Source organism: Mustela nigripes, chromosome 3, assembly GCF_022355385.1.
Source record: "Mustela nigripes isolate SB6536 chromosome 3, MUSNIG.SB6536, whole genome shotgun sequence".
NCBI lineage: Eukaryota > Metazoa > Chordata > Mammalia > Carnivora > Mustelidae > Mustela > Mustela nigripes.
In genome coordinates, this window is record NC_081559.1 from 24,069,712 (window position 1) to 24,090,625 (window position 20,914).

The window sequence follows — 20,914 nt, forward strand, 5'->3', positions numbered from 1 at the left end:
AGTGTGTAAACCTGGTGATTCACAGACCTGTACCCCTGGGGATAAAAATATATGTTTATAAAAAATAAAAAATTATTAAAAAAAAATGAAAGCAACAATACAGGGCAACACAGTCCCTCAGCAGGTATTAAAAAATGAAATGCATATAATTTTATGACATAAATTTTTACAAAAGAGTAGCTAAAGATATTCTGTTGTATTTTATCTCTAAAATAATTTCCTCAATCCTAACCACAATATTAGGAAAATATGTTAGAGTGTTTTAAGATTTTTCAACAATAATGCACAATTTGGGAATATGTAAATAAAAGGAGACTTAGGTATCTAAGGGAAAATAAAGGAAAATCTCAGCAGAAATAATTTTCTACCATCACAGGTTGTCTTTAAATGTTGGAGAAACTAACTAGAGGTGTCTCATCTTTTAGGATCCACATGAATTGGTAGGAAGTGTCCCAAGTACTGCTATCCTTAGGGAAAAAATAATACTCTTAATTAAAAATGAATACTTACATGAAATATTTTTAAAAATCAGAAAAGAAAGAGGGTGCCTGGGTGACTCAGTGGGTCAAAGCCTCTGGGTGGCTCAGTGGCTCAGGTCATGGTCCTAGGGTCCTGGGATCGAGCCCTGCATCGGGCTCTCTGCTCAGCAGGAAGCCTGCTTCCTCTTCTCTCTTTGCCTGTCTCTCTGCCTACTTGTGATCTCTGTCTGTCAAATAAATAAATAAAAAATCTTTAAAAAAAAATAAGAAAAGAAGGGCATTTTCCAGGACATCTCAGCTCTCTAACCCTACAAACAAAAATTTAGATGATCCATATAAGTTGCTCCCCCTACACCCAAACTCCCATCCTCCCAACGCAGATATCAGTGGCATAAAAGTGAGAAATATAAAATTGTTGGCTCTTAGACTCTAGATTGTTCTTTTTTTCTTTCAAGATTTTATTTATTTATTTGACAGAGAGACACAGCAAGAGAGGGAACACAAGCAGGGGGAGTAGGAGAGGAAGAACCAGGCTTCTAACTGACCTGGGATCCCAGCGTGGAGCTCAATGAGGTACTCAATGTGGGGCTCAAACCCAGGATCCTGGGATCATGAACTGAGCCAAAGGCAGATGCTTAACAACTGAGCCACCCAGGCGCCCCTTAGACCTTAGGTTGTAAGGGAATATGAAGAGATTGCAGATAAACAGGAAAGAGAGTTAAGGAAAATTCACCCCACCATAGAAAAGCAAAATTTTGTCATTGTAAAACTAGAAATAAATATTAATCTTTCAAGGGAGAGATGAATAAAATATATATACATTCCAAGAAAGTTTGCAATAATCACTATAAATACAGAGAAAATAGGAAAATAATTGGGGAAAAATGGGGAAAAGTTAACATACGTGGGAGGACATGAACATTGACATGAAACAGAAAGCATATTTATAAATATAAAAAGTATTTCCTTGAAATGAGAAAGGACTAAATCTATACAACACAGAAATTATTCTGGAATATACCGATGCCAAGATATATTCTTGCTAATTATTGAACTTCAAGGATAAATAAAGTAATCCTCAAACAAGCAGGTAGAAAAATTACCAAACAAAAAACAAACAAACAAACAAAAAACCAACAAACAACAACCAAAAAAAAAACACAAAACCCACAAAAAACAAGGTGATTTCAGACTTTTCCATAGCAACCATCAATACCAGAATAATCAAGCAATATCTACAAAGGTGCTGAGTGGGAGAAAGCTCTAATCCGCGTACATCATGTCTACTTAAACATTGTAAATTATTCCCAAATATTAAAGAACTCAGAAAGTATAGAATCCATAATCCTGGCCTTGCTGAATAAAACAAGTAACAATCACAGCAGCAGCAACATCATGAGAATGATATTCACCCAACAACTGAATGAAGATGAAGTGACAGAAGACCAGCATAATATTCAATGCCAGGAAATACTGGAGCAGTGTTGACAAACTTCTAAGGAAAAGCAAGCAGGGCTACTACAGTGATAAATAGTTCTTTTTAAATATAGAAGAACTTCAAGTCTTTGTACTTGTAAACCCTTCCTGAAGAAAGATACTGGGTAATGAAAATTATCTAAGCAAAAAAAAATGAACCAAAGAACACAATAAAAAAGGTGTGACTTAAAAACTAGGGATCATTGAATCCATTTAAAATTAGAACTCTGAACAGTATTATATTCTGAAGCTTGGAAAGAATATTACAACTCTCAGCATCTGGTGATCACCAGGACTAGAAGTTTAACAATTCTAATTTTCATGAGTCTCCAAGCTGGGAATTGGCAGAAATGGTCTAAAAATGAAATAGAATTTTTTTTTCTATTTTTAGAAACTTTTAAATTCTGATATAATTTTAGAACTCCAGAAGAGTTGTAAGTACAGAGGGTTCCCTGATGGCCTACACCTTGATTTACCCTAACAAATGTTAAGACCTTGCATAACAATGGTACAGTGAACAGAACTAAGGAATTACCATTGACACAGTACTCTTAATTAAGCTATAGGCCTTAATCAGTTGTCTTCAATTTTGCCACTGTTAATCCTTTTTCTCTTCTAGAATTCAGTCTAGGATCCACTGTTGCAATCAGTTTACCTTTCATTTCCGGTCTATGGCAGTTCCTTCCTTATTCTTTGTCTTTCATGATCTTGACATTTTTGGAGGGCACTGGTTATGTATTTTATAGAATGACCTTCCAATTGTGTTTGGTGATGTTTTCTGTGAAGACAAATGATTTCTGTGAAGAATAGCACATAGGTGATATGTCCTCAACACATCACAACAAGGGATGAAACATGTAACTTTAAAAATATTAACTACTCACATTTTTAATCTTTTTTTTCCATAAACTGGGGTAGAAGAAAAATGTACCTGAAGCTCAGAAACTCCTGCAGTTCAATTCCTTTTTTCTTTGGGTAAACTCAGTTAATGGTGATTTTAGCAAAACTTTATGATAATATGTAGAGTATGACTCTAATTTTAAAAAATTATATAGTTGTTATATTTATCTCTATTTTTAGCTGTACACATGTAAAGAGAGTAGTCTGAAATTAGTTTTGGGAAATATTGACTATAGGTATTTCTGGACAGTGAAATTTTTGTGTGTATTGTTAAATTATGTTTTTTTTCCCCACATACTCTGTATTTTTCTGTTTTCTTTTTAATTTCCTTTTATAATGAGATTATATCATTTTGATTAAAGAAGCTACATGCTTTTGAGCTTAGGCTTTATTTTATATTTTTTAGCTGTCTCAGAAAAATAATTCTGGAAAAATATAACTAAATGCAGTGCTTATCTTGAGGGTACAAGGATTGTGAATGCTTTGGATAGATGTTTATTTTCTTATCTGTAGCTCTAAATTTTCTACAAAGATCTTGTATTACTTTGGCAGTAAATTACATATATTACTATTCTTATGGACTAAGAAATGATAATTTCTGAACAGGAGCCAACATTCTCAAGTGACAGGCTTCAGTTACTTAGAGTATTAGTTTCTTCTCTCTACGGTGACATTCTTGAGAGAAAGGACAGTTGGCATTTTACTTATATTAAAGTTTGGTAGCTAGCAAGTTAGCTTAGCACTGTAAAAGTGTTCTTTAATATTGGTAAAGTTGGTTGATAGCCTATGAAAAACCCCATACTTTAAGAATCCATCAGGAAGTGGCATTATTCATTAAAGGATCATATAAATACCCTATTTTCGTTTGGAAAATTTTAATATTTTGGAATATTAGCCAAGGCTTAACAAACTCTTACTACAGTCAGTCCCATATTTGAGAATTTCATGCAATCTCCTGATGTATGAACAGGCTTATCCTGTTAAAGAACAACCACCAACTGAGCTAAAAGAAACCCTGTAAGTTATTTTGGACTTAAATTTAAGGCTCTTAATTTAAAGAAATCAAGTAGTTTGAGTCATCTTCTCTTATGCTGCTGATGGACATTGGAGAAAGTGATTGCTGGATAGTAACTAAAGTAAAAGAGTGTAAATTGAAGAGCCATATCAAGTTCATTATAACTTGTCTGGATAGAATATATGATAAGAGAAGAAAAGTGCTCTTCATGGAAACAATTGAGCCAAAAATTGGAATGTTTCAGTGTATCAAGCTTCTTCTAGAAGAGATGGCATGATAGGAACCTTTGCATAGTAGTGATGTGTGTATCCATATATCCTAAATATTAAAACAAACCAACACTTTGCATCTAATTTCATGATCACCAAGAAGTATTCTACCTACAAATTGGCATCCATTTCAGACTTTTAAGATTGGGAAAGAATGTGAGGATTTATTATTCTGCTTGCCAAACAGCTCTATTTTGTGCTAAAAATTGTCAAGATGCTTTATTTTTATACATGTCCTGCGAGTTAATTTAGAACAAGTTAGTCTTAACTGCTTAAACTTCCCATGGTCCCCATAGACTCTTCCACACGTAATCCCTAGCCCCAACAAATGCTGCATTGACAGGCTCATGAGTAGCCGATCAGGTTCTCACATGGACCTATTTCCTTTAAACAGACACCAATAAACTGTCTGAGTTAGCAAGATTCTGAAGTTGAAATCTTTAACCTTTTAATCAAACATTCCCTCCCTTTTAATTTTTAATTTTTAATTTTTCAAGCATTTTTCTGGCCAATATAAAGTCTTCTGGTTAATTGATACCACTGCTAGAAGCAAGGTTCTCTGCCCTATCCTGCAGTGTGCTTCTCCAAACCATGAATGAAACATTGGTTTTTTTAGTCATTTTAAGTGTTGTGAAATGTCAAGTTCCTTGAGAAGATGATCATGTATTTCTTAATGACCTACCATATTTTTTTGTATCTGCCTATACCCTTTCCACTAAGGAAACATAATCTTCTGTAACCTCATTATATGTCCCATGGCACTTAACAATGCTTTCACTTTTTGTCAAAGCTCCTACTGAAGGGTACCTGGGTGGCTCAGTCACTTAAACATCTGACTCTTGGTTTCAGCTCAGGTCATGATCTTAGGGTCATCAGACAGAGCCCCACATCCAGCTCCACGCTCAGTGTGGAGTCTGCTAGAGATTCTCCCCCTCTCCCACTTACCCTCCCCTTTGGCACCTCCCTGCACTCACGTGTGCATGTGCTCTCTCTCTCTCAAATAAATAAATAAATAAATAAATAAATAAAAACCTTTTTAAAAACCTCCTACTGAAAATGCTGTTTTAAAATTATTTTCCATGTATTCAGATGTCTTCAGCACCGTTATTCAAATTTTAATATTGCTACTCTATATTTGTGTGATATCAATGGAAATATTTTATTCTTTTGTTTTAAGAATTGTATTTGTTACTGTATTATTAATTTGTCCCTCAGTTATATGTTAGAGCTTTCAGATATTTAATTAGAAATATCCTCAGCTTGGCCATTTCTGCAAGCTTTTGAGAGGAGTTATGTAAGTGATCGTCATAATAAGAAAATCAGATTACAGCTAGGTCTGAAAAGTGTGCTCAGTTGAAACTATTTTTTGATGACTAACAGTACAAGAAAATTATCTTAATTTTAGTTGTTAGTTCTTTAGATAAATATTTAATGCATATTACTATATATTATGCAAGACATATTTTCATATCCTCTGAATATACGAATGATAAAAACTTCCCTATATTATTTGAAAAAGAAATTCTCAAGGAATAATTTTATAGTTCCTATCTATACAGATAGAATAATTGTAATATGTATACATCAATAACAATAAATAATGTGTCTTGTAATTATCTTCATGAAAGATATATAATTTGAGTTTAATTTCAGTTGACCAACATCAGTCATAAAATTGGTATCCTTCAAATCTCTTAAACAATTAAGTCTTATAAATATTGGCACGTTTGTTGAAAGGCACATTTTTCAGAAGGTTTTTTAAGCCAATGACTTCACTGGCAGTGTTAAATACACATGGGTCATGTGAGGGAAAACCCTGAATACAGAATTGTGAGATCAAATAGAAAAGCTATCATGTTAAATCCAAAAGATTGTATTAGTAAATGATACTTTACTTTCAGTAATCTAACTGTATTTCTCAAAGACTTTTAATTATTTGTGCCAAGGAAGTATTGTTCAGGATTTGAAAAGTGTGCAATTGTGCAACATCTAGGCAATTAGTTATTACTAAATAGTCTATTATACAACCAAGAAGTCTCAAAAGTAGTTAATAGAAGCAAAAGTATTTCCATTGTTCTCTCTCCAGTTTCCAGTATCATCACAAAAATCAACAATTTAATCATGAATAACAGTAATTTAAAATGACTTTCATTTAGTATTTTGGTAGAACAGACTGTTTTACTTCTATTTATATTTCTTCAATTATTTTCTTGACCATTATTCTGTATGTAGGTCAGTTGCATTTTCTTGCTTGTTAATTACCTGTTTATTAATTTATCTATGGAATTACTTTCAATTTGAATAAACCATTTACAATTCAGATATGTATCTTTTTAATGAATATTAGTATTTTTGTTTTACTTTTAGTTTAATATGGTATATTGAATTTTGGAACTTATAGTTTTTGTCAACATTTTTGGAAAAAATAGTAATTTTTTTTCCATGAATGTAGCATTTAGGAAGTCATCCCTCATACCTACAATTTGATTGATGTTCAATGACATCTCTTCTAGTTTTCTAGTGTATTTTTAAGACTTTATTTCTTACAGCAGTTTTAAGCTTATAGCAAAATTGAGAAGGAGGTAAAGAGATTTTTATTATACCTCTTGACACATTAGCAACATCACTTAACAATGGTTTGTGTGTGTGTGTATGTATATGTATATATGTATATGTATGTTTTGTTGTTGTTACCAAGAATTAACCTACACTGATCCATCATAATTAACCAAAGTCTAAGGTTTACGTTAAGATTCACTCTTGTATGTTCTGTAAGTTTGGACAAAAGTTTAATACATGTATCCACAATTATATATCATACAGAGTATTTTCACTGCCCTAAACATTTGTGCTCCTTCTAATCATCTTTCCTTACCCCTAAACTCCTTAGCAACCATTGACTTTTTTTTTATTGTAAATTTTTCTTTTTTTTATTAATTTTTTATTTTTTATAGACATATATTTTTATCCCCAGGGGTACAGGTCTGTGAATCACCAGTCCATTGACGTTTTTATTCTCTCAATAGTTTACCATTTCCAGAACATTGTAGAGTTGGAATCATGCAGTATGAGGCCTTTACAGACTGTTTGTTTTTTTTTCACTTAGTAATATGCATTTAAGTTTCCCCCATGCTTTTCCATGGCTTGATACATCATTTCTCCTCTGAACTGAATAATAGTCCATCATCTAGATGTACAAAATTTATTTTGTCTAGTCAATGCTAAAGGATATCTTGGTTGCTTCCACATTTTTACAATTATGAATAAAGCTGCTGTAAGCATTCACATGAAGATTTTTGTGTGGATATAAATTTTCAGTTCCTGGTAAATACCACAGAATGCAATTGCTGGATTGTATGGTAAGAGTACGTTCAGTTTTGCAAGAAAGTGCTGTCTTTCAAAGTGACTTTCCCATTTTGCATTCTACTCGCAGTGTATGAGAGTTCCTGCTGCTGTCATCCCTGTCGGAATTTGGGGTCATCATTGCTCCAGATCTTAACCATTAATTAGGTGTACTGATATCTCACTGTTGCTTTAATTTGTATTCCCCTGATGACATAAGACATAAAACATCTTTTCATACACCTTTTACATATCTATATATCTTTCGTGAGGTGTCTCTTAAGATCTTTGGCCTATATTTTAAATGAATTGTTTTCTTATAGTTGAGTTTTAGTAGTTCTTTGTATATTTTGAATAGCAGTCCTTTATTACATGTGTATTTTGCAAATATTTTTTCCCCAGTCTGTGGCTTCCTTTGACATTATCTTTTGCAGGGCAGCAGTTTTTAATTTTAATGAAATCTAGCTCATTTATCATTTCTTTTATGGATTATGAATTTGATGTTGTATCTAAAAACTCATGGTACTCAAGATCATCCAAGTTTTCTCCTTTTCTCTAGGAGTTTTACAATTTTGTATTTCACATTTAGAACTACAATACATTTTGACTTAATTTTGTGAAGGATGTAAGATCTGTGTCCAGATTTGTTTTTTGGTATTTGGATGATGTTTCAGCATCATTTGTTGAAGAAACTATCTTTGCTCTATCATATTGTCCTTGCTCCCTTGTGAAAGATCATTTGGCGATAATTCTAGGAGTCTGTTTCTGGGCTCTTTATTCTATCGATCTTTCTATTCTTTCACCAATACTGTAAGTCTTGATTACAGTAGTTTTAGTGTAAGTCTGTAAGTCAGGTGGTATCAGTCCTGCAATGGTGTTTTTCTTCTTTCAATACTGTGAGGTATTTTTATGCTTAATTCTTTTTTTTTCTTATTTTTTTGAAAGTTTTTATTTAAATTCCAGGTAGTTAACATACAGTGTGACATTAGTTTCAAGTGTACAATTTAGTGATTCAACACTTCTGTACAACACTCTTCCCTTAATCCCCATCACCTATTTCACCCACCCTGCCACCCACCTCCCTTCTGGCAACCATCAGTTTGTTCTCTATAGTGAAGAGTGTTTCTTGGTTTCCCTATATCTCTCTTTTTTCCCCTATGCTCATTTATCTTATTTCTTCAATTCCACATAAAAATGAAAATATATGGTATTTATTTCACTTAGCATAATACTCTCTAGCTCAATCCATGTCTCTGCAAATGACAAAATTTTGCTCTTTTTATGACTAATATTCCATTTAATATACACATATCACTTCTTTATTCATCAATGGACCCTTGGGCTGTGTCCATAATTTGGCTATTGTAGATATGCAACTATAAACATTGGGGTACATCTGTCCCTTTGTTGGCTATTCTGGGACTTTTACGTCTCCATATAGACCTTAGAATAAGTTTGCTAATATACACAAAATAATTCACAGGGATATTGATTGGGATTGCATTGAGTCTCTCGATAAGCTGGAAAGAACTGACATCTTGGTAATATTGAGTCATTCTACCCGTGAACATAGAATATCTCTTCATTTATTTAGTTCTTCAAGTTCATTCATCAGAATTTTATGGTTTTCCTCATATATATCTTGCCCATATTTTGTTAGATTTATACCTTAGTATTTTGTTTTTGGGGTTATCCTGTGTGTTTTTAAATCTTGTAAGTTTTTTTCAGAATATTTCTGAATTTTAATATGTTGTGTTTAATCTTTAGGTTGTTGATATTTGTCTTTCTAGTTTAATTTATATCTTTTTAAATATAATTTTATACACACAAAAATATAAATTAAAAAGAATACTAGCATAATTTAACTTACACCTATTTACAATGTTAATGGGCCACCATTAAGAGTTTGAAATAGTGTTTACATAAATAAATTTTTAGAATATATCTATGGGAACTTTGAATAGGGATGAAAATGAAGAAGCTTGTCATTTTGTGTGTATGCTGTTAAGTCCCCAAATGTGTCAATACTCTTGTTAGCCAGAGATGAGTATAATATTTAAGTAATGTTTTATAGTTTTCAAAGTGCTTTTGTCATCGCTACATTTGGAGACACCATTCACATTACCCAGGTAGATAGATCTGTAGGTAAAACAAATCTGAGATGATCCAAGCCAAAACCATACAAGTCCAACATGCAGTTGATCAGTAGAGGTCACCCAAATCTATATTCTTATACTCTAGATGAAACATGTTTAGAATTGTCTACTTTGTATTAAAAAAGTGATAATTATGCATAATTTAATAAAATAGTAGATTAACAAGGACACATATTTGACTACAGTTTGCAGCAAATTTTAACACCATTATTCTCTCGATAAATATATAATAATAATAAAGAAGTAGAATTTGGTTCTCCTGCTGTTTCTTATGCCCACTGTGTTTCTGCAGTCTTTACTCTGAATCTTGGTGGTATTTCAAATTTCCTCATGAGTTTCTCCATACCCAATCATTTTATACCTATGAGTCTGTTGGTTTTTTTTTTCAATATCTCTAAAGATATGAATTCCTTTTCTCTTTGTTCCTACATCCACGTATATTTCCTTAACCATTCAGCATCATACTATTTTATTTTTTAGAGATTTCACTCTCCAAGTTTCATGCTGTCTGTTATTAGTCTCAGGCTAAAACTTGTGCATTGCTCTAGTGGATCACTTCCAGACACTGAGCTCATTGCACACAGGGTTAATCCATATCTTCAAATAATATACATATAATTTCTTATTCCAGCTTCTGCTGTAGCTAACTATTCTATAGCTAGTAATTTAGTCCTTACATGGAATGATTGCACAGTAGGGGTTCACATTTATTCTGCTTACACAATTCCATCTTAAAGAAAGAGCTGACTTCCTGGAAGACAGCAACAAGAGCAACTATCCTTCTAAAAAACAATGCATTTCTTACCCCTGAGTTACGGGGGGGGGGGGGGGGTTGTTTGTTTGTTTGTTTTTTAATTTCTTTAAAGCTGTGTGCTCCATGCAAGTGACAATTCCTCAGAGCCTATTATATGGAGATCCATAAATTTTACTGCCTAGTGTTTACAACTGCTTTGTGCCTTATATTTTAGCAAACATTTTTAGTTTGATCTGCATTAGGAGTCACAATAGAAAGGTATCTTTTCTTTCTTTTCCAGATGAGAATACGAAGATTAAGAATACTGTTTCACAAAAACAAGGCTTTTAAATGGCAAAGATGTGACTGAAACATAAGAGTTCTAACTTCTGCCAAAACTATAGCCTTCCTTATTTTCAGGACAATTAAGAGCTATTATTGAGTAAACTTTGTACTTGTTAACTTACACTTGTGAGACTTGAGATGTAGAATTCACACAGTTAGAAGACAAACCAATACATACTGTAATATTTACTAATTCCTTGATGAATGGTACACTGCTGGTGAAGGAGATATAATCTATGAAGATGTGGCAAATTCAAGAGAAATTTGTGCTATTTTCCAGAGTTTTTAAAAAATGTGATTGAGAACGGGTGCCTGGGTGGCTCAGTGGGTTAAGCCGCTGCCTTCCGCTCAGGTCGTGATCTCAGGGTCCTGGCATCGAGTCCCGCATAGGGCTCTCTGCTCAGCAGGGAGCCTGCTTCCCTCTCTCTCTCTCTGCCTGCCTCTCCGTCTACTTGTGATTTCTCTCTGTCAAATAAATAAATAAAATCTTTAAAAAAAATGTGATTGAGAATCTGCCGAAATCCTATCATTTCCCTATCCACTTCATATTTTATGGTGGAACAGATGACACTCCTAGAAAGACCAGTAAAACATTTTAGTGATTATGAAGCCAGAGGAAATTAGAGAACTTGGGGATATATGCGCTGTTCCACTACTTTTTTTTTTTTTTTTTTTTTTTAGATTTTATCCATTTATTTGACAGAGATCACAAGCAGGCAGAGATGCAGGCAGAGAGAGAGAGAGGGAAGCAGGCTCCCCGCTGAGCAGAGAGCCCTACGCGGCACTCGATCCCAAGACCCTGACATCATGACCCGAGCTGAAGGCAGCGGCTCAACCCACTGAGCCACGCAGGCGTCCCCACCACTACTTTTTTCTCTTACCTACATTTGCAGGGATGGAGGGAAAGGAAAGGTAAACAGATGACTTTCAAAGTGATTGAAACTAATGAAGTTTGGGTTTCTGAAAAGTAGATTCATAAACTGAAATGTTCATTCAGTTAGGTTCCCAGACAAAAATACAATATAGCTCAGAATATTAGAAACAGCTTTGTTTGTCCTGAAACAAACTGATCTTATCAAGAGAACTTCACTCTGAATGTGAGGCTGGTCATCATAAAAAATAGATCTGTTGTGGAAAAGAAAATAACAAATTGAAAATGAAACATGGAAAGTCCTTAGTGAAAGGATAACAAAGAATATCTCATGCCTCAGAGAATGGAAATACACACTGTAGTCGCACATCTCAATGTGTGGAAATACAGATAATCTTATATTTATTACCAATATTTGAAGTGATAGAATACGAGATTGGATTTGAATAATGCAAATATATGCCCTATTTAGGAGAAATAGACCAGTTGTGAGTCAAGTTGGAGTGGATGTACAGCTTCTAAGATCCCTGTGTACCTCTAAAGTGGAAGTAGCATGGAAAAAAATTGGGGTGACAAGAAAAGGAAATGGACAGTTGTTTCTAGGATATATTGGTTTTCTTCCTCTACTCTGAAAGCTTTTGAGTGAAAGAGGGATTATTTGAATTTGTAATGATGCCAACAATTATACTGACTTGAGGAGGGGAAGTTTTTTATATAGAAGAAAATAAGCTCAATAAAAGGAAGACTATAACAGAGCCTACTTAAAACCCAATGAACTGCGTTTCCTGTTATTAGAAATTTTAAATAGAGACTGGACATTAAAATGATAGAATAGCTGTAGAAATAATTAAAACAAGGGACGTGTGATCAGATTGTATGGATTTAAGGGCTCTCCTCCCTTGAGATTATGGAATTCTGTGATGCATGAGCTCACTTTTACCAAGCTAGTTTTAAATGTATCTTAATTGTCAGGGTGCCTGGGTGGCTCAGTTGGTTAAGCGACTGCCTTCAGCTCAGGTCATGATCCTGGAGTCCTGGGACTGAGTCCCACATTGGGCTCCCTGCTCAGCAGGAAGTCTGCTTCTCCCACTGACCTTTCTCCTCTCATGCTCTCTCTCTTTAATTGTCTCTCTCTACCTCTAAAATAAATAAATAAATAAAATATTTTTTAAAAAGTATCTTAATTGTCAATATGGTACTTCCAATTATAGAAAACTCTTATTTTATATCAGAAACAGAGGCAGTGCTTCTTCTGCAACCATAGACATATATTGTTCTATCTCTTATAAGGCTTTTAGACAGTACATTGGCTTTGGGTGGTGAAGTATATATGCTGTTTCTGCTAACCCTAAATATTTTGTCAAATCAGTCCTCCCAAGACTTGAACTCAGCATCACACCCACATGTTTTGGTTACCATGTACTCCTGAAAATCAGGAAAGAGTACAACGGAAAATTCTGTAATCCAGAACTAAGTTAGATCAGCAGTCAAAACAAGGTAAATATCATTAGAGGGGAATTTTCTGCTGGAAAATTGGCATGCCCTCATTCAATACCTCTTAGACTTGGAAAAATCCATTATCTAAGTAGAACAGATAGATGAGGATGACACTTGTCTTGAAAATCATTTGCTAAAACCTGGGAATTACTGTAATTGTACAAAGCATAGATTTCAAAATAACTGAATTCAATAATTAAGTGCAAACCTATAACAGAAATCATTATTGGGGCATCTGAGTGGCTCAGCTGGTTAAGTGTCTGCCTTCAGCTCAGATCATGATCCCAGGGTTCTGGGATCAAGCCCTGCATTGGATTCCCTGCTCAGTGGGGAACCTGCTTCTCCCTCTGCCTGCCTCTTCTCCTGCTTGTGCTCTCTCTCTCTCTCTGGGGCAAATAAATAAAGTCTTTTAAAAGATAGAAATCACTATTAATTCTTAAATGTATTTTCTGCTCTTCCTAAAACAAAAACCTGGTCTTGTTATGTTTCCAGTGTTAACATCCTAAAATTAATATTTCATCATTTCCTAACTCTTTTTAAAACCCTTTAATTTTTCCTCATAGCCTACACATTAATACATTTTAGGACTGTAGCAAAAGTCTTTTATTTTTAGGCTGTTATTTATCTATTTTTCTTTGTTTTTCTGTTATCCTTTTCTTCTTGAATGCAAAAATACTTAAAAATTTCTTTATGCCACAATTTCCACATGCTGAACACTCATCCTTTTTCCTTTCCTGCTTTTACATTGTGAACACCTGCTTTTATAAACAGATTTTGTTCAGGTGTGTTCACCTTTTCAAAGCCTTCATGTCCACCCAAACCCAGAAAATGTTTTATATCCTTCTCTGCCCTATCACTATAATCTGTATGTCATCTATTAAAATGCTTATGAAAATATTATAATTGGTACATATTTGCATGACTTATTAGACCATGAGTTCATTAAGGGCAGAATTTATTTTGGTTATCTTTATATGGGGATCTGTACATGGGGATCCAGCACATGATACATTTTAAGAGTTGTAAGTTATAATTTGGTTTATTCATTTTTAAAGGAATTCAGAGAACTAACACATATAAGAAGATAATTTTTTGAGAAATAATTAGGGTGAAAGATAACTTAAAATAGGTAAAATATAATGAAGCCAGGAGTAAAGTTAATACATAAAATGCATGTAATCTACTTTATATTTTCTGTATTAAAATTTGGCTATATGGGCCTTCATTAATTGATAAAAACCAAAACATAATATTATTTTTAATTTCTAGAAGAGGGCTTTAACTTTGTACTAAGTGTTCCAACAATCATCAGGAAGAAGTAGACCTAGTTAGCTGTGTGATTTTCATTGTCAATGAAAGAAATCACCTCACACTGTTCAGCAGGAGCAATGACTCCTGTTGCTAAGACCTGAATGGCATTTCACCACTGGGTATTAAAAATATTTGATTTTCTTATGTAATGTATAATCTAGTGAATAATAGCCTCAACAACAACCTTTCAATAATACAGATTTTCATAGTGTTGTGGCTCAACTTTATTATAGCACAGTGGCATAATAACACAGGCAACTCAGTAGAAGCAGTGACAAAGGGGAGGTGAAAAAGGTGATCTCTGAATGTATAGACTCCTAACTCTCACAATTTAAGCCAAAGGAAAAAGTGTAAAGAATTTGAGTCACACGTGTACTTCACATCCTTCATATCTTTTGTATCTCTGGTAAACAGTGGGCGCTCAGGAAGATCTGGATAAGTTAATGAACTTTAAAAAACTCAATAATTAATAGTAGCATAAAACTATTTGGGGGAGACCCAATCACTAGAGAAGAAATTGGGTTGTGTAAATTCCTTCAGTGTGTAAGCAACTTGGTGATGTGTCAGCCAAGTCTGACTATAGACCAGGTCTGCTGCCCATGGCAAAAATTTCATTCTTAATAAAGAGTGGGTTTGCCTGTCCCATGGTCCATGTTAACCAAGGGTCAGAAACACACAGGAGGGCTACAGATTGAGAGCTCTTGTCTTTGGTGTTATGAGAGAGAGGGCTTGGTCCTGGTCTGAATGAAAATGAGGAATATTCTAGAACTTTGTGTGCGAAAGGGCAGTACCTGGGTCTTCACATTTTGGGCCCAGAGAGATGGTAATTTGAAACTCCTCAAGGCGATAGGATTGACGGGAAGCCTGCTTCTTCCTCTCCCTCTGCCCACCACTCTGCCTGCTTATGTCTTCTCTCTCACTCTGTCAAATAAATAAATAAAATCTTAAAATAAATAAATAAATAAATAGAAAGACTTTAGGGACTTTGGCATATACATAATTGTGTTTCATGTATTAATTAATTGATTCAATAGCTATTTAATGAGATTCCCTACACACTAGGTATGAAGCTGGCTTTGGAGATATAGCAGTGAATTTAAAAAGAGTTCCTGTTCTCATATATGCTACATTCCATTGGCAGAGAAAGAGGCAATAAATAAGTGATGTGTAGTTTAATAAATGGTGATAAGTGCTATAGAGAAAAGTAACACAGTAAAGAGTAACAAAGATGCAAAAAGTTGTGATGATGTAATATTTTAAGTGGGATTATCAGAGATTCACTCCATGATAAGGTAAAGTTGAAGAGAAGGTCTTGAATGAAGTAATAGAGGAAGCCATGGGAATATCCAGGGGAGATCGCCTCTTAGTGCTGGGGGAAGTATGTAGAGATATCCTTGGGTAAAAATGCTTAATATATTTGAGAAGTACAGAATGATGATGGATGGAGTTGTCTAGTACAGTGTCCGGAGCATGTGACTAACTGTGAAATGAATAAATGAATATTCTGTGTCTTTTAGAACACTGGGTCAAAAGAAAGAAAAGAAAAGTAAGTGTGAAATGTAGAAATTTTGAGATAGCTGAAAAAAATAGATTTAATATTCTGAAAATAACTTTTTCCAGACACTAAGTCATAAGGTATGCATAGAAACAATTTGAATAAATATGAGAACAACTATATTTTAGTACCTATGGATATATATCAAGATATAATAATTACTCAGGTTATGTTTTTCAAGAGTATTCCATTTTAATGTGTCACATGTGTGCAAATGAATGACAACTGGAATACTCAGAAGCATGTTGGATACAATAAGAGAATTAAATAATAAAATAATTTCCAAGATTGAAATTGATACTTAAAAGTTTAAAGACATTCCTAGGCATCTCTATCTTATTTTTAGGATGACACCGTTATTAATGATGTCCACATAAAGTTTCATAAACTAACTTACCGGTTTCTGCCCTTTTGCATCTACAACCTGAACAATAACATAAATGCACAGGATTAAACAAAAAGAATTAGTAACATGCTAGTAGTTTTAGAATTCCAACATTTTTCTGTCCTCTGTACCAAGATGTCTTGCTATACATAAACTTGTACATAGAAATAAACCCTAAATTATGTAGGTTATTCCATTCTATTAACACAGATCTATGCGTAAGTGAAATCTCTCTTTCCTTATTACATACATCATTCACATACTCACACAATAAATAGTATGTCTTATGAAGCTGTCTGTATACCAGGCACTGGAGAGTCCATTCGCCAGCATCTTGCCATTCCTTGTAAAAGTGGAAAGACTGAGCTGAAAATCCAGTTGAAGTTTCTCAAACAACTAACGAAGGTTCACCTGAAGCTCCAAGCAATACACCCAACCAATTAAGGGCAGTGGTTTCACCACCAGGCAGGGATGGCCCACTCTTTCCTGAACACTGAATATTGCCTCTCTTCTTTTGCTAGAATCTGTAATATCTGCACAGAATGCTGTCTTCTGAATCCACTTCACTTATGGTTCTTGGTGGATTCTAGAGTTCTACACAAAATAAGGATATATCATTTGAGAACAAAGGGAACAACACTTGGCTGTGGGCACTGTTTACTTCCAAAAAGACCATTCTCTGTGTGGACTGGTATTTGCTTTATTCTGCCACTGTGCCCTCACTTACCAGTTGAATGTGGCCAGCAGCCCTGTATCAAGACAAAGGATTTAGAACAACTTGGATGAAAGCGGTCTTAGCCCTTTTTGTTTCAACTCTTAACTCAGTTTGGAGGACTCACACAAACTGGGCACATTAAATGTAAATCAAATGTGTCTTAGTATTTCTCAAGTAATATAAATTCTAAGTTTAGAGTTTTCCATATATAATCATTTTATGAGCTCATTGGAACCAAAATTTTTATTGTTTACCTCTAAAAAGTATGAGAAAATATTTTAATATAATTTGGTTATTTATTTTTCTGCTACATAATACATACCTATTCTATAGTAACTGAGAGTCCTTTTACAAATTCAAATAATCCTGTTGAGTAGATAGACACAGCTATATGAAACTATAGTAGAATGGCAGTAATTGTATACCATCCTACTGTTTATGGACATATGGATGAACAATTCCACATAAAAACTAAACTAGAGATCACAGGAGAATCCGTTCAAAAACAGTATCAATTTGGAAGATTACCCAGAATTAAAAATGTGCTGTCATAAGAATTCTCTTGTTTGATTTTTGAAACAATGCTTTAAGCTATATTGAGCTTTATTTTTAAATAAAGACAATAACTTTCAGAAATGTTAAGTGTTAATGTTAAATGGCCTGCCCAAGGTTATGTGAGCTGTCCAGGAGAGCCAGAAGCTAACCAAATGTAAATTAGAATGATTTCGTGTACTTGCTAACAATCTGGATCTATTTTTCCCTTTTCTGAGGATTCTGACTTCTCTTATTTGTGGGGAGCTGAGGGAAACTCTGACTTTTGCATGACTTAGAGCACCTTTTAAATTTTTGTTCATCATTCTTTCTCTCTTTCTTGCTCCCTCTCAGTCCTCAAGTGTCTTTATTTTCTCATGAGCTCAAAGCATACAGTTTCACATATTTCAAACCATGTCTCTTGAAAAGCCAAAACATTTCAAAGAAATTCAGAAATTTATATTCTATATATTTTGGTTTTGGTTGAGTTCATACACCTGAACAACAACCTCAATTTATTAAAAGATTATGAGCATATTGTTTATTCTTGACAAAATATCAGTTGATGTCATGTATAAAGATGATTACAAGTGTTTCATTCCAGTTGTAATTATTACTATTGTGATTTTTGTTTCTCTTCTCACATAGTTTAAAGCAAGGGAGAAGAATGTAAAACTTACATGAGTTTTCAGCCAGACTGAAATACATTACAGTAATTCTTATCCTTGATGAAGACTTCTATCCATAATAGCATGCTAGTCTAGCAGAAGGATAGGTTTGAGAAACAGGCATGGTTAAATTATTTTTGATTTTTCGGTTTGCTTGAATATTTTTTATGTAATTTTTTAAAAAATTATTTATTTATTTTCAGCATAACAGTATTCATTATTTTTTTCACCACACCCAGTGCTTCATGCATTCTGTGCCCTCTGTAATACCCACCACCTGGTACCCCAACCTCCCACCCCCCCGCCACTTCAAACCCCTCAGATTGTTTTTCAGAGTCCATAGTCTCTCATGGTTCACCTCCCCTTCCAATTTCCCCCAACTCCCTTCTCCTCTCTATCTCCCCTTGTCCTCCATGTTATTTGTTATGCTCCACAAATAAGTGAAACAATATGATAATTGACTCTCTCTGCTTGACTTATTTCACTCAGCAACATCTCTTCCAGTCCCATCCATGTTGCTAGAAAAGTTGGGTATTCGTCCTTTCTGATGGCGGCATAATGCTCCATAGTGTATATGGACCACATCTTCCTTATCCATTCATCCGTTGAAGGGCATCTTGGTTCTTTCCACAGTTTGGTGACTGTGGCCATTGCCGCTATAAACATTGGGGTACAGATGGCGCTTCTTTTCACTACATCTGTATAGAATTGATTCCATTTACTATAGCACCAAGAACCATAAGATACCTGGGAATAAACCTAACCAAAGAGGTAATGGATCTGTACTCGAGGAGCTACAGAACACTCATGAAAGAAATTGAAGAAGACACAAAAAGATGGAAGACCATTCCATGCTCTTGATCGGAAGAATAAACATTGTTAAAATGTCTATACTGCCTAGAGCAATTTATACTTTTAATGCCATTTCTTCAAAGAGCTGGAGCAAATAATCCAAAAATTTGTATGGAACCAGAAGAGACCCCGAATTGCGAAATGTTGAAAAACAAAAATAAAACTGGGGGCATCATTGCTTGGATATTTTTTTAAGTAAGCTCTAGGGGCACCATGGAGCTTGAACTCATGACCCCAAGATCAAAAGTTTCAGGCTCTATGGACTGAGCCAGGCAGGCACTCCTTTTTGGCTATTTTTAGACAAATGTATCTTTAGGTCTTCAGTATTGAAAAGTAAAACTTCGGACGGTAAATGTATGTACAAATAACAGCTGCAAAGGGCGCCTGGGTAGCTCAGTGGGTTAAAGCCTCTGCCTTCATCTCAGAGTCCTGGGATTGAGCCCCAGCATTGGGCTCTCTGCTCAGCAGGTAGCCTGCTTCCTCCTCTCTCTCTGCCTGCCTCTCTGCCTGCTTGTGATCTCTCTCTCTGTCAAATAAATAAATAAAATCTTAAAAAAAAAAAAAAAGCCGCAAAGTAAAAGTTTTAAACATCTCTCTGTTAGTGAAGGACTACCTGTCATAGAGTAATTTATTTTTAACTCTGCTAATCTGAAAAGTAAAATGGATATCCTTTTATAACTTTAATGAGAACTTCTTTACTCTGTAATCCACCTTTCCTTCACCACCTTTAAGCTCTCCCTCTCCAGTGATTCTTTCTCTCTTGCACTTAAAAATGTTATTTCTCTCAGAAAAAAGGGGGAAAAAAAGAAAGCAAGTAAGCAAACTCTTACCTGGATCTTTCCATTCCTTTCTTGGAAATACTGAGTACCTTTCCTTATTCTTTTATGGCATAACTTCATTCATTCATATATTTATTCATTCTGGAAGCATTTGCTGAGTACTTCAGTTAGTCAGTCCTAGTGCTTGATGCCATTGAAACAGAGAGGAAACAGTTCCCAGTCAAAATCACAGGGAAAAAGCACAAATAAGCAATTCATTATATTTAGGGAGAAAACTTACTAAGAGAACTCATAGAAGGGTCATGCAATGAGGAAGGATCTGAAGAAACTGATGGAATTAAAATCTTCTTGGAATTAATATTTTACCAAAAAGCCCTAGATGTTTCTGCTCATGTCATTAACACCCATTCATTTCTTAAACTAGCATTCATGTCCACCACTCGAAAGTCATTGCTTTTTTAAACATTTACCAGTGACCTAAGTGGAAAATCCAATAACTCATCCTCAATTTCACTCAACTCTTCAAAATCTTTCCTCTCTCAAGATCTAGCTCAAAATCTCATTCCGGTTTACTTTTTTCAGCATCAAAACAGCATTCCTGGAGCATTTAGTTAATCCACAAATAAACAGTTGCTGACCTATTGTTTTGTATTATACAATGTTTTTGAAATTATGTCAGCCAATGTCTAAAATTTCATCATTCTGAGGCTACATTATCCACAGAACCTAACATATAGCCCTCAAACAAATACATACTAAAAAAAATACTGATTTAGTGTATTAATCTAGAAGATTATTAAAGAATTAATCTAGAAAGTGTGCAACAGCAGTTTTCTCATCAACTTGAATTACTGAACAATACAAATAAATACCTAATTACATGGAGTCAAATAAGAGAATAAGATTAAAGCATTTAATATGTCATTAGAAGCAAAAGCTACTCAGATACACACACAAATTAATGATAGCATATAACCACTCATAAAAAAAATCATAAATTGACTTTTTAACAAATTACCTTTTTATATTCTTGCA

The 20,914-nt window shown here is 34.3% G+C and overlaps 1 protein-coding gene across 1 annotated transcript in view; it reads left to right on the top strand.

Annotated features, from left to right (window-relative positions):
* The window catches only part of SPAG16 (sperm associated antigen 16), a 1,019,820-nt gene that overhangs the window by 518,723 nt on the left and 480,183 nt on the right, over positions 1–20,914 (top strand). The window lies entirely within an intron of this gene.